Raw genomic sequence first — 14,577 nt, 5'->3', positions numbered from 1 at the left:
CCCTCCACTGGTTTCTCCTGGATGAGCAGGCAGAATCAGTTACACCTTCCCTTCCCTCCCCTTCTGTTCTTCTATCTTCCCTTTCTTTCCTTTCCTTTTCTCCCCTTCCCTTCCCTTTCTTCCCATCCCATCTCTTTCCTTTGTCTTTCTTCCTTTCCTTTCCCTCCCCTTCCCTTTTCCCCCCTCCCCTCTCATCCCTTCCCTTCTTCTATCTTCCTTTCCTTTCCTTCCTTTCCTTTCCTTCTTTCCTTTTCTCCCCTTCCTTTTGTTCCCATCCCATCTATTCCCTTCTTCTTTCTTTCTTCCTTTTCTTCCCCTCCCCTTCTTCCCATCCCTTCCCTTCTTCTATCTTCCTTTCCTTTCCTTCCTTTCCTTCTTTCCTTTCCTTTTCTCCCCTTCCCTTTCTTCCCATCCCAACTTTTCCCTTCTTCTATCTTCTTTTCCTTTCCTTTCCCTCTTTCCTTTCCTTTTCTCCCCTTTCCTTTCTTCCCATCCCATCTCTTCCCATCTTCTTTCTTCCTTTCCTTTCCTTCTTTCCTTTCCTTTTCTCCCCTTCCCTTTCTTCCCATCCCATCTCTTCCCTTCTTCTTTCTTCCTTTCCTTTCCCTCCTCTTCCCATTCCCCTCCTCTCCCTTCCCGTCTTCTACCTTCCTTTCCTTTTCTCCTCTTCCCCTTCTTCCCATCCCATCTCTTCCCTTCTTCTATCTTCCTTTCTTTTCCTTTCCTCCCCTTCCCCTTCTTGTCATGCCATCTCTTCCCTTCTTCTATCTTCCCTTCCTTTCCTCCCCTTCCCCCTCCCCTTCTTCCCATCACCCCTTCCCCCACCCCCCTTCATATTTTAGTATCAGTCTTACCTGGGAAAAGAACATTGCCTTTTGGTTTTACAATCTAGGCCCTAGATTCTAGGGTGGGGGAAATACAACCCATTATAACAAATTCACTAAAAAACAAACACTGGAATTTTGGTTCGGGAGGTTTCTAAGCTTCTGCGTCTCATTAGCCATAAAGATTACAAATTTAACTCACAATAGCTCTGGGCAACTATCCATGGGGGGAAGCTGTGCATGGTCCATCTTTGAAAGTTTTCTGAAGAGGCTGGACAGAAACCTCCCACGTATGATTTTACTCCCATTTCAAAAGGTTGGGTGTGATGATCCCTGGGGTGCCCACCAATTCCACGATTCTATAAGTTTGGTCAGGCATGCTGCAAACTGAGAATGTCACGGAGTGATTCTTCCCAGCTTCATTATTTTCACACCTGCAGAGAAAATGTATTCTGCGAACACACGAGGGGTTTCCCTCATCTTGTTTTCCTCAGATACGGACTAAGTGACCTCTTACTTCTCTGGAATGTCCCTCTCCTTCTGGTGAATGAAACTTCTCGCTATATTCCATTGCAATTTTAATGCGCTTTCAGCCCCCTTTCTGTAACATGGGTTTCTCTGTATTTTCACTTCCTTTCTTCAATTCATGACACTTCTTTCACTAGACAAGAGACTTGAAAAACAAATCTGGAGGGAGGGAGTTACATATGCTGATGACAGCAAGAATGCTTTGTGCGTAAAAATGGAAAGATATTCTAACTCCCACAAAAGAAGAACGAATGGAAATACTGACAGAGCTGGCAGAGATGCCCAAATTAACTGCTTGAATGAAAGGAAATAATGCATCTAATTTTATTTCGACTTAGAAACCTCTTGAGAATTGGTGCTCAAATAACAGAGTTGGAGAAGACCTTGTAGGTCATCTAGTCCATCCCAAACCCCCCCCCCCCGCCCCAGCAGGAGACCCTACACCATCTCTGACAGATGACAGTCAAGTCTCTTCTTGAAAGCTTCTGGTGATGAAGCTTCCACAACTTCTGAAGCTGAGCTTGTTGATCAGAAACCTCAGCAGTTCAGCAGTTCGAATCTCCAGTGCTGTATAACGGAGTGAGCTCCTGTTACTTGTCCCAGCTCCTGCCAACCTAGCAGTTCGAAAGCATGTAAAAAATTCAAGTAGAAAAATAGGAACCACCTTTGGTGGGAAGGTAACGGCATTCCGTGCACCTTTGGCATTGAGTCATGCTGACCATATGACCATGGAGACGTCCTCGTACAGCACTGGCTCTTCAGCTTTGAAACGGAGATGAGCACTGCCCCCTAGAGTTGGGAACGACTAGCACATATGTGTGGGGGGAACCTTCACCTTTACCTTAAGGACTTTATCCAATTCCTTATGTCCTTGAGGTGGGTTCACCCTATCCTACATTTTCTTTTTGGCTTTTATTTTTAAAAATGGTTGAAAAGCCAAGTCTTTGTCATTGGTAAGCCTCCTATTTGAAAGCTGAAGTAATCTTTCCTGAATGTAACAAAACTCAAAAATAATAGTTATGAGTAAAATAAGAAAGTTAAGAATGGTGAAACCCAAATAAAATACAATTGAATGGGAAAAAAATAAAAATAAAAACTTAGTTAATTTTTGGTGATTAATAAGTAGAACTTTGTAGATGCTTATAGAATGTTTTTGTTTTTGAAATGTTTATTCATTAACAGATAACCCATCATGACAATAATAATGAAATAATAACTTTAACTGGTAAAAACAATGGATATAAACTATAATATGGGACCTGGGGAAAAGATTTATTAATTTTATTAATATTTTTTGTCTAGATTTTGTTATAAAGATGTAATCTCTCCTGGGTACTTATAAATTCTAGTAATACATTTTTGTCTCGATTTATTATAATATAAATATAAATGATTCTAGACAAAAGCACGTTTAAACAAATATAGTTAAATGAGAATGATGGTATATTGATGGTATAAAGATTTTTGATTTAAGTTGCAAGACCTGGGGGGGCTTCTCCCCCCCGCACGATGTAGCTGTCAAAATGTTTTATAACCCTATAACCCTTTTTCCTTGAAATTTTTTAAAAAACCAATAAAAAATTTGAATAACAAAGATTTTTGATTTAAAATGTACAATTCAATATGAATGAAGTATAAAGAATGATTGTAGTAACGCACAAAATTTATTTGTAACCAATCGACATGCTTTCTGGAAGATGTAATGAAGAATGTTAAAAAGAAAGAAAGAAAGAAAGAAATGTTGCCTCCGTAACCACAACAGAGGTGGTATTTAGTCAATTCTCTCCAGAGAACTGCTAGCGGCAGCTGCATGCGCAAAGATAGTGTGCTCATATTTGCAAACTGGTAGGGAAGGTGAGTGAATCCCACTGCTGAACCACAACATCTATTCACAAAGATTGTTTTCTTCTCTTGATAGGTTTCAATTCAGCTCCCAACTCCAAAGAGGGGAAAATAGACTTGCTTTGGGGACACGTTCATCATTAAGCCATTCAAAGGAATCACAAAACTGGCTTCCGTCCCTTGGCTGTAGATTCCCTAAAACATTCCTGCAGTTTTATTGTCAACAATATGGAAGCCTGTCAGGCCTGCAGCCATCTTTTCTTTTGGATCTTGGGCCTGCCACACTTTCTATTATTCTGCTATGCATTTTCTATGGTGGGAAAATGGCAGGGGGGATTGTACAGAGTTAGACGATATGTAGCCATAACAAGATTCTTTCTAGAAAGCCAAGGTCATCCTTTGTCTTTGAACCTCTGCACCTGACCGGAATTGGATGGGTGAAACTGCCAGCATGGCAGTGGGAGATTGGACCATGTGATGGACTTGTGGGCATGGGGACAAGAGCTTGAACTTTCAACGGGGTGGGGGAAACTGGGAAGCTTTCAGATTCGGGATTTCCCAGATGTGCCAACATGGCTCTCTTCATAAATTGGAACTTTGAGCAATACTTTGCCTTGGACTCTGATTTAATTTCGGATGCTATGTGGAACCCTGGCAAAATTGACATTTGGTCTTCCTCTTGGACTTTTTTAGTTTTGGGGAGAGCAGGCTTCATAGTCTATTGTAGGACAGTGTTTCTTAACTTTGGCAATTTGAAGATGTCTGGACTTTAATTCCCACAATTCCCCAGCAAGCCACCATACTGGCTCGGGAATTCTGGGAGTTGAAGTTGACCACATCTTCAAACAACACTAACCTATAACCTTGTGATTTCCTACTGACATTCATCCAACCAGGCAACCAGGCTCTACAGTTTTTGACATTTGATTGGACATCCATTTTTCCGGAATGATATGAGATCCCCTGCCTTGGGCCGGGGGTTGGACTAGAAGACCTCCAATATTCCTTCCAGCCCTAGGATTCTATCCTTCTATCCCTCAAATCAACTTTGTGGAAGAGATTGTCCCTTTTGTGTAGGAAATGCTGATTTGGTTTCATAAAGCAGCCTTCGCCTCTCTGACTTTTTTTCCTCCAGTAATGGGGAAGAAATGGAGGTAGTGACAGATTTTATTTTCTTGGGCTCCAAGATCACGGCAGATGGGGACTGCAGCCAAGAAATTAAAAGACGCTTGCTCCTGGGGAGGAAAGCTATGGCAAATCTAGACAGCATACTAAAAAGCAGAGACATCACCCTGCCAACACAAGTGGGTCTAGTTAAGGCGATGGTTTTCCCAGTTGCAATGGATGGCTGTGAAGTTTGGACCATAAGGAAGGCTGAGCGCCAAAGAATGGAGGCCTTTGAACTCTGGTGCTGGAGAAGACTCCTGCGAGTCCCTTGGACTGCAAGGCAATCCAACTGGTCAGCCCTTAAGGAGATCAACCCTGACTGCTCTTTAGAAGGCCAGATCCTGAAGGGGAAACTCAAATACTTTGCCCGCCTAAGAAGAAAGAAGGACTCACTGGAGAAGAGCCTAATGCTGGGAACGATTGAGGGCAAAAGAAGAAGGGGACGGCAGAGAAGGAGGTGGTTGGATGGAGTCACCGAAGCAGCCGGCATGAGCTTAAATGGACTCTGGGGGATAGTAGAGGACAGGAAGGCGTGGAGGAACATTGTCCATGGGGTCATGATGGGTCAGACAAGACTTCACAACTAATAACAAAATTCCCACTTTGGCTTACAAGATTTTACATTCTTCAGAGAGATGCTTTCCACGGTCTTGGCAACCAGACAGAGTGGATACAGCTTTTGAGTTTATCTCAGAGAAATATCCCTTTTTTGGTTTTAACTTGGCAGAAGACAAATTGCAGCAGAATTATTTAATAGAGCCAAGCCAGAAGCTTCCTGCTAGCCGTAAAATCCGAGTGCTCCGGCTTAGTCTTTCTTGCAAATAAAGAGATTTATTTGTTAGGCCACAGGTCTTCAAACTTGGTAACCTTAAGGCTTGTGGACGTCAACTCCCAGAATTCTCCAGTCAGGAGAATTCTGGGACTTGAAGTCCACAAGTCTTAAAGTTGCCAAGTTTGAAGACTTCTTGTGTTAGACTGGTGCTGGTGCTTCTGGAACAAAAAGCAGGGAGCATAATGTTTCTACCTCCCCTTTTTTTTAATGGTCCCATAATCCCATGGCTGTTCATTCGTTTATTAGCGTTTCATCTTAGCTTTCCCCAAAGAGAACATAGAACACAAAGTAATAAACTTGGAGGGTATCTTTGGAGGTCTTCTAGTCCAACCCCCTGCTTGACCAGGAGTCCTTGTTACCATTCTGGGCAAATGCCTGCCTAGTCTCTTTGTGAAGTCTCCAATGGTGGAGCATCCACACCTTCTAGAGGAAAGTCCTTCAACTGATTAATTGTTCTCAATATCAGGAAATTCCTCCTTAGTTCTAGGTTGCTTCTCTCCTTGGTTAATTTCTACCCATTGCTTCTTGTCTTGCCTTCACGTGCTTTGAAGAATAGCTTGACTCCCTCTTCTTTGTGGCAGCCCCTGAGATATTGGAGAACTGCTATTATGTCATCCCAAATCCCTCTTTTAACTAGACTAGACGTACCCAATTCTTGCAATCGTTCTTCGTGTGTTTTAGCCTCCTGACCTCTAATCATCTTTGTTGCTCTGTTTTCTATCGTGGTGACCAGAATTGGATTGCATTTGCTTGTTGATTAGCTGCCCCTATTATTAGACTCACAAATTTAAAACACACACAAAAAAAAAACAATTTAAAAATGACCAAAATCATAAAAAAAAAAAAATTAAAAACCGCAAAAGTTACAAAAACCATCAAAACGACATGTGAGAGTGCTGTCTAAGCTGATAGCCATTTAGCCGGCTCTATTCCACCACTAGCAGATCTCCAGGCAAGATGGCGGCGTAAAATCTTCAGGGCTCTCCTAAGAATTAGAAAAGTCAGTGTCGGTCTAATAAGGCTGAGAGGAACCTCTGTGCTGCCCATCCTTTCATTGTTCTCCTCAACAATAATTCTACGAAGCCAACTGGGTTAAGAAAAAAAAATCCCATAGGGAGTTTCCATGGTTGACAGGAAACTCTTCAAACTGGATAGTCTCCAGGGAATTTCTGCGGTTTTAGACTTTTTGCTTTTTACCACCACTACTCCTACTTGTCTCTTGGGCTGAGAAGGGAGGACTGGCCTCCTAGGTGGAGGGTAGGGGACCTGGAACCCGAGTTTCCTTGCTCCTTCATCCAGGACCTCTGCTACAGCACCTTATGGGTTCTAGGTTCAGAGAGTGGATACTGCATTCAGTTTTGGTCACCACACTATAAATAAGATGTTGAGACTCTAGAAAGAATGCAGAGAAGGGCAACCAGGATGATGAGGGGACTGGAAGCTAAAACATACGATGAACGGTTGCAGGAACTGGGCATGGCTAGCCTAGTGAAGAGAAGGACCAGGGGAGACAGGGTAGCACCTTCCAATACTTGAGGGGCTGCCAGAGAGGAGGGGGTCATGCTATTTTCCAAGGCATCTGAAGAGCAGACAAGGAATAATGAGACAGGATAGCAGTGTTACAATATTTGAGGGGTTATTACAAAGAAGAGGGGGTCAACTTGTTCTCCAAAGCATCTGAAAGCAAAACAGGAAGCAATGGGTGGAAATTAATCAAGGAGAGAACCAATCTAGAACCAAGGAGCAATTTCCTTACAGTGAGAACAATTAACCAGTGGAACAACTTGCCTCTAGAAGTTGTGGGAGCTTCACCACTGGAGGCTTTCAGAGACTGGACAGCCTGGAATGGTATAGGGCAGTGGTCGGCAAGCCGCGGCTCGCGAGTCACATGTGGCTCTTTACACATTTTAATGCGGCTCTTCTGTGTGCTGGGCGCCCGCTCCCCTCCCTCCTCTCGGGCACTTCAAAACAAGCGCCCCTTTCCCTTTTTTCTTTTCGACCCACAATGATTAGGGAGGATCCTGAAGTCGGGCGGGGACGAGAAGCGAGGAGGCAGAAAAAGAAACGGAGGCTAAGGAGCTTCCCCCCCCGCCCCCTCCCAGCAAAAATCTAACCGGGGAGCCGGGCGGGCAGTAGCAAATTAGCCGATCACGCCGCGTGATCGGCTAATTTGCTACTGCCCGCCCGGCTCCCCGGTTAGATTTTTGCTGGGAGGGGGCAGGGGGGGAAAGCTCCTTGGCCTCCGTCTCTTTTTCTCCCTCCTCGCTTCTTGGGGCTCCACCAATGGGGGAGCAAGGCCCGCCCAGCGCCAGGCTTTGGGCTAACACAGAGGTCTGCAAAGTTGGCTGTTTTAAGACTGGTGGACTTCAATTCTCAGAATTCTGGGAGTTGAAGTCCACCAGTCTTAAGAGCCAATTTTGCAGATCCCTGCCTGGGCTAATATGATTGATGCCCTTGGTGGACTTCAATTCTCAGAATTCTGGGAGTTGAAGTCCACAAGTCTTAAAGCTGTCAGGTTTGAAGACCCTGGGTTTTTTTTTCTAAAGGGTTGGGGGTGCGAGGGTCTTGCAACTTGACAGCTTTAAGACTTGCGTGCTTCAAATGCCAGAGTTTATTGAAACTAAAAACAGTGTACCATCCTATGTATTTTCAGTTTTAAAAATGTGGCTCTCAAAATAAATTTTCAATCGTGGTTTTGGTGAGATTTGGCTCAGTTGAAAAAAAAGGTTGCCCACCACTGGTATAGGGTTTCCTACCTGAGCAGAAGGTTGGACCAGAGGACTTCAAAGGTCCCTTCAAACTCTGTTATTCTGTTATCCTGGTGAAATGGTTGTCCACTCTATTCTTGAAGTCCTCCAGCTATGGAGCACCCACAATTTCAGGAGGCAATCTATTCCATTCATTGTTCTCACTCTCAGGAAATTTCTCCTTCGTTCTAGATTGGATCTATCTTTAACCAGTTTCCATCCATTGCTCAGCAAAATTATCCGAAAGGTCCCAGTTTGGTTTCACTTCTTCAAAGTGCAAAAATATCATCCATAGGTAAGATGAATGTTCTTTGGAAAGAGGAAGTCTGCCTTTTTTGTGAGCTTTCTGTGAAATGAGAGGAGGAATATTGGCATGTTCTTGGGAATCTGGGGAGAAGTGAGGCTGTTTTGGGAGGTATATAAATTAACTGTGCAGCTCCATATCTCTAACCATCCTACCCTAAGAGGGAGAAAAACAAGCTACGGAAGACCTTCTCCAGATACATTTGCTCTTCACCCATCATGGCTAATCTGAAGTTTTCTCTTCTGGTCATCCTGATCTTGGCTTTCTATTATCAACCCATAGCAGGTGAGTAACCCTCATGTCCCTGTTTATATGTTTATTCCAAAATATCTATTTTTGGTAGGATTTTGCTACTTACCTATTGAATTGCAGGGAACCACAAGGAATCGAAGCTGAGATTTATAAAGTCCTAAAGGATCCCTGTTGTGAAAGCAGGATAGTTACATGTAGGCTGGCCTTTGACTGCAATAATGGGTTGATTTGAAGGTGTTTTACATTGGTGTATTGGGGACACAGTGGCTCAGTGGCTAAGACGCTGAACTTGTCGATCAGAAAGGTCGGCAGTTTGGCGGTTCGAATCCCTAGTGCCGTCTAATGGAGTGAGCTCCCGTTACTTGTCCCAGCTTCTGCCAACCTAGCAGTTCGGAAGCACGTAAAATTGCAAGTAGAAAAATAGGGGCCACCTTTGGTGGGAAGGTAACAGCGTTCCGTGCACCTTCGTTGTTGAGTCATGCTGGCCACATGACCACGGAGACGTCTTTGGACAGCGCTGGCTCTTCAGCTTTGAAACGGAGATGAGCACCGCCCCCTAGAGTCAGAAACGACTAACACATATGTGCGAGGGGAACTGATACCTTTACATTGTTGCAGAAAGCCAATTAATAGCAGAATACGCCCTAGTGTTTCTTTTTGTTCATTTTTGTCAGTAATGTGGCAAATGATACTTTTCAATTGTTGAATGGCACATTAAAGCATTTTTTGAAGATATTCCACTTCTTATCCAAGGAGCTTCTTCAGTTCTGAAGAACTGAACCACCTGTAATGAATTAGGCTACTCCTTAGGTGTGAATTGTCTTTGATTCCTCATGTAACGATAAATTCTAACCGTTCTTTATTTTTCATGTTTTATTTGTTTTATTTATATTACCTTCCATTTCCATCTAACAGTGTGTGATCTGGGTACAGTTATTTAAACAGCCATAGCCCACATATTTGTTATTATATTCATCACGATAATATTAATAATACAACTATATATCAATATAATTGCAATAATGCATAACATCTTCAATATCAAATTCGCTCCCCTGTAACATGTCCTCTTTTTTATATCTCCTCCTTTCTAACTTCTATTGTCTAACCATTGATAAAATACATCCCAGGTCAAAAAATATTCAGTTTCTTCTTTATCCTTAACAATAAGCTTTAGTCGGTCCATTTCTGTGCATTCTAGCATTTTCTTAACTACCGTATTTTTCAGAGTATAAGACACACCAAGATTTTGAAGAGACAAATTTTTTAAAAAAAGTTTTGGCACTCTGCAGACCTCCCAAAAATGTCCCGTTTTTCGCAAAAACTGGCCCGTTTTTCAAAAGGGTATGACTAGCTTTTAGACAGCTTGTAGAGTATTCCTGGGAGGTGGGTGAGTCCAAAAACGAGCAAAAAATGGCCCGTTTTTCATGAAAACGGGCCCATTTTTTTCTCAAAAAAAGGGCATGGATAGCTTTTAGGAAGCTTATAGAGTGCTCCTGGGGGATTGGGGGGGGGGGTCAAAATTGAGCAATAAATGGCCCTTTTCTTACTCATTTCAGCCCTCCCCAGCCCCCATGAGCACTCTGCAAGGCTCCTAAAGGCTCTGCATGGCCATTTTGGTGAAGGGGGCTGGGTTTCAGGAGGCGAAAAATGCTATGTTCAGTGTATAAGACGCACCAAGATTTTCAGCCTCTTTTTTGAGGGGAAAAAGGTGTGTCTTATACTCCGAAAAATACGGTACATTCTCATTTGATGGAATCTCATTGTTTTACCATTGTTCTGCAAATACAATTCTGGCTGGTTAGTATATGTAAAACCAGATATATAGTCTTTTCATTATATTTTTCCAGTAGCACGCCCAACAACAATATGAATTAGGCTACTCCTTAAGATGTGAATTGTCTTCCTGATGTCTTGATAAATTCTAACAGTTCTATGGCAGTAATTTTCAACCTCTTCCTTTGATCTTTAGGGAGATGTCTCAGCTGTCCAAACACTTGTTGCTATACTCTTAGGAAAGGAAAACCGATACAGTTAAGCAAAATATTATTTTACAGAAGAACTAGTAGCGATTGCAGAAATAAAGCCGTGGTGTGAGTATCCCAAACTTCTCCTCTTTTTTTAATTAAAGTTCAGCGGTGTAGCATTCAAAGTGAGGGTCAGAATTCTGACTCTCACTTAAACTGAATCAAATGCTGCAAATATTCCGCTGTGAAGGCTGCACAGAGCAAAACATCAATTGAACAAGGCATGAATAGCGTAACGTGAATTTGATGGTCAGGTGGGTTAGGAATTAAATAGCGCTGGATTACAATTTGGGAGAACATGAATTCCAGGTCTCCTTCAGGCACAGAAACTGGCTGGGTGATTTCCTCTTAGCCCCGGACTGGAAATGAGAAAACATCCATTCAGCAACCTATTCTGGGTCAGGGAGAGAGATTTCAGTCCATAACTTTCAAAGAATTTTCAACCCCTGATGTATTGATTAGTGAAAAGGAAGAGAAGGAGAAGAGGAGAAGGAGAGGAAGGGGTGAAGGAGAGGAAGGGGAGAAGGAGAAGAGGAGGAAGAGGAGAAGGAAAAGGAGAGGAAAGGAGAGAAGGAGAGGAAGGCGAGAAGGAAAAGGAGAGGAAGGGGAGAAGAAGGAGTGAAGGAGAAGAAGAGGAAAGGAGAGAAGGAGAAGGAGAGGAAGAAGAGAATGAAAGAGGTGAAGGAGAGGAAGGGGAGAAGGAGAGGAAAGGAGAGAAGGAGAAGGAGAGGAAGAAGAGAACGAGAGAAAGAGGTGAAGGAGAGGAAGGGGAGAAGGAGAGGAAAGGAGAGAAGGAGAGGAAGGGGAGAAGGAAAAGAAGAGGAAAGGAGAGAAGGAGAAAGAGAGGAAGGTGAGAAGGAGGAGGAGAGGAAAGGAGAAGGAGAGGAAGGGGAGAAGGAAAAGAAGAGGAAAGGAGAGAAGGAGAAAGAGAGGAAGGTGAGAAGGAGGAGGAGAGGAAAGGAGAATCATGAGGGGAGGAAACCCATTGTCAGCTTCTGTTTTGCTATTTGCTTTCGGCTGCCATTGAAACAGGGAGGGGGGTGGTATTTGGGAGGGGAGGTTTTAGTACAGGAGAGATTGTAAAAAGGGAGTTTTGGTCTCACCGTCTATTGCACATACTGGAGATTAGTGTTTGGTGTCGGTCAAGGCCAACCGGCCTGCATACCAACCTGATAATGCTCCTTGAAGATGGGACTCACATGACACCTAAGGGATTTGCAGATTGGACACTGGGATGAGGGTTACCGGGGGGAGGGGGTTTGGTCACATATTGATATGTATGATTTCGCGCGCTTTTGCCTCAGATCTTGCTTTGCTTAGCTGCTACCTTTTCATACCCAGTAAAAGTACTCTTAATCCTGCAAAATGGAGTTAAGTGGTTTCTTTCTTGGTTGCTGAGGGAGGCTAGCTTGACACCTATCACTGGGATGTTCAGGGTTGAAATCACTTCCTCCTCTCTCTTTCCACTCTAGGCTTTGGATGAAGAACGAAAGAAGAATTTGTGTTAATGCTGACGAGCCCTGGGTGAAGAAGGCAATGACTAAGCTCCGGGAGAATTGATTGACTGGGATGGCATGAGGCCTCCTGCCTTGGTCTAGAAGTTCTCCATGGTCCCTTCCAGCCCAATGATTCCATGTTCTGTGGAAAGGAAAACCTCCCTGCTATGAAGGAAAAGGCCACCTCTTCTCCACTTCGCTGCTTTTCATCTGAGAGACTGGTGTCTTTGGACAAAATTCAGCCCAAAAGAGGTTTGCTTTTCGGCTTCCATCCAAAGGTCTCTGGGTGGGAATTCTGGTTTGCTGGACTACTAAGAAACAGTTTCACCCTTGCTTGTCCTAACCCTGCAAAATGGCCAGGCAGGCTATAGAGGAGTTGTGCAGGATTAGCTAACTTCATCTAGAGCAGGGGTCCCCAAACTTGACAACTTTAAGACTTGTGGACTTCAACTCCAAGAATTCTCCAGCCAGCAAACCTGGGAGCTGGGAATTCTGGGAGTTGAAGTCCACAAGTCTGGGAGTTAAAGCCCACAAGTTTTAAAGTTTGAAGACTTCTGATCTACAGGCTGGGATTTTGCAAAAGTAGGATCCCCAAAAAGGAGTGAAGGAGTGAAAATGAATGAATGAATGAATGAATGAATAAAAGAAATTCAAAGACAAAATGCTCCAACTGTAACTACAAGTATTAAAGGAGGCAACTCCTATTAGAATCTCTCCATATCACTCTCCCTGGCTTCACTGCAGGATCTCTTCCTCTACAAGTAGTCCTCGTTTAGCAACCGCCACATTTAGTGACTGTTCATAGTTAGGACAGTGATGAAAATCCTCACAATTGTGATCTTTTACAGGTCTGTAAGTTAAAGTCGAAGTTTGGATTATAAGCACAGTTGCGATTTTACGAATTGTGCAACTGCTTCGCTTAACAACCGAGTTGCCAATGCCCATGGCGGTTGTTAAATGAGGACTACCTTTAGTTTCCTCCCCAGTGACTCAGGTTTTCAAAGGCAGTGCCTGGTACTGGCTGTAGGGGGAAGTCTCTTGGGGGATGACACAAGAGGACCCTTTCAGTTTTTTTTAAGGGAACACCCCGCCCCCCCAGTCCTCCAGCTGCAGTCCAGAAAAGCTGAGCTCCAGGCAACAGAATTAAAGAATAATAACACATTAACAGAGTTGGAAGGGATCTTGTAGGTCATCTAGTCCAACCCCCCACCCAAGCAGGAGACCCTACATCATTTCTGACAGATGGCAGCCCAGTCTCTTCTTGAAAGCCTCCAGGGATGAAGCTCCCACAACTTCTGAAAGCAACTTGTCTTGGTTGATTGTTCTCATTGTTAGGAAATTTCTCCTTATTTCTAGGTTGAATCTCTCCTTGATCAGTTTCCATCCATTATTCCTCATCTGGCCTTCAATTGTCCTGTCCCATTTTTGTTTTAAACTTCCTCATATTGTATTGTTTGTGCAATGTTCAGAACAATGTAATTTATGTTTTGTTCTTTATTTTAAGGAAGAACCATGAGATATAAGCTATTTGAAAATAAAAGTTTGTCAGCTCTTTAATTTCTCTGCGGTTATGGTATTTCTTCAAATGCTGGGAGGTTTTTTTTTTCTCCTGCTCTCTCAATGGGGAAATCACTTGCAGAATTCACAGGTCAATTAAAAATAAAATAAAATATGGAGTCAAAATCTTACATGTTTAGCTCAAGCTTGTGTGTAAAAATCACAAGTTTTGGTCACACATAATAATATATCTTTTTTTATAGAAAGTTTTTTATTTTTTCATTTTCATAACAAATAACCACATGTATACTATTACATAACCAACATTATTTTATATTATTAAAAATTTACATCAATTCGTTTTACCATCAACCCACAAAAACAATTATTGGCTCTTCTGCTCTCCATACAACTTATTTATACCCTATCCATTACTTTCTTCTCCCTCTCTCCTCTTCCTCCCTACCTTCTTTCTTTCCTCTGTCATCCTTCTCTTCTCTATTATAATAATATACCTATAGCAGTGGTGAAACTCAATTTTTTACTACCAGTTCTGTGGGCATGGCTTGGTGGGTATGACAGGGGAAGGATACTGCAAAATCTCCATTCCCACCCCACTCTGGGGCCAGCCAGAGATGGTATTTGTTCTCTGAACTACTCAAAATTTTCGCTACTGGTTCTCCAGAACCTGTCAGAACCTGCTGGATTTCACCCCGGATCTATAGCCTGTATTCCCTCCAAGCATTATTTTCAACAACCCAATTTAAACTTCAAAAGTTTTTGTGGGTGCTATAAATGGTAGGCAACTGAGAGTCAATTCTACCAGGTCAAAGAGAAAAAAGGGCTTGCAAAATGACATGATGGAAACCGACTTTTTCCAGATCTGGCAGGACCAGAATCAGGACCAGAATAGAGCTGGAAGAGACCTTGGAGGTCATCTAGTCCAACCCCCCCACAAGCAGGAGACCTTACACCATTTCAGACAAGTGGCTGTCCAATCTCTTCTTAAAAACCTCCAGTGACAAAGCACAATATCTGAAGGGCAGCTGTTTCACAAATTA

The 14,577-nt window shown here is 43.0% G+C and overlaps 1 long non-coding RNA gene across 1 annotated transcript; it reads left to right on the top strand.

Annotated features, from left to right (window-relative positions):
- The first annotated feature begins 8,317 nt into the window (after positions 1-8,317).
- Positions 8,318-13,576, top strand: LOC309397524. The gene is made up of 3 exons (XR_014176276.1): positions 8,318-8,529; positions 10,469-10,589; positions 11,996-13,576. It is a non-coding gene; the product is annotated as an uncharacterized lncRNA (long non-coding RNA).
- Positions 13,577-14,577: the final 1,001 nt, after the last annotated feature.

This window comes from Natrix helvetica (assembly GCF_964273705.1).
Source record: "Natrix helvetica genome assembly, chromosome: 10".
Classification (NCBI taxonomy): domain Eukaryota; kingdom Metazoa; phylum Chordata; class Lepidosauria; order Squamata; family Natricidae; genus Natrix; species Natrix helvetica.
Note: the sequence above shows the minus strand (reverse complement) of the source record. Positions and strands in the feature narration are given on the sequence as shown.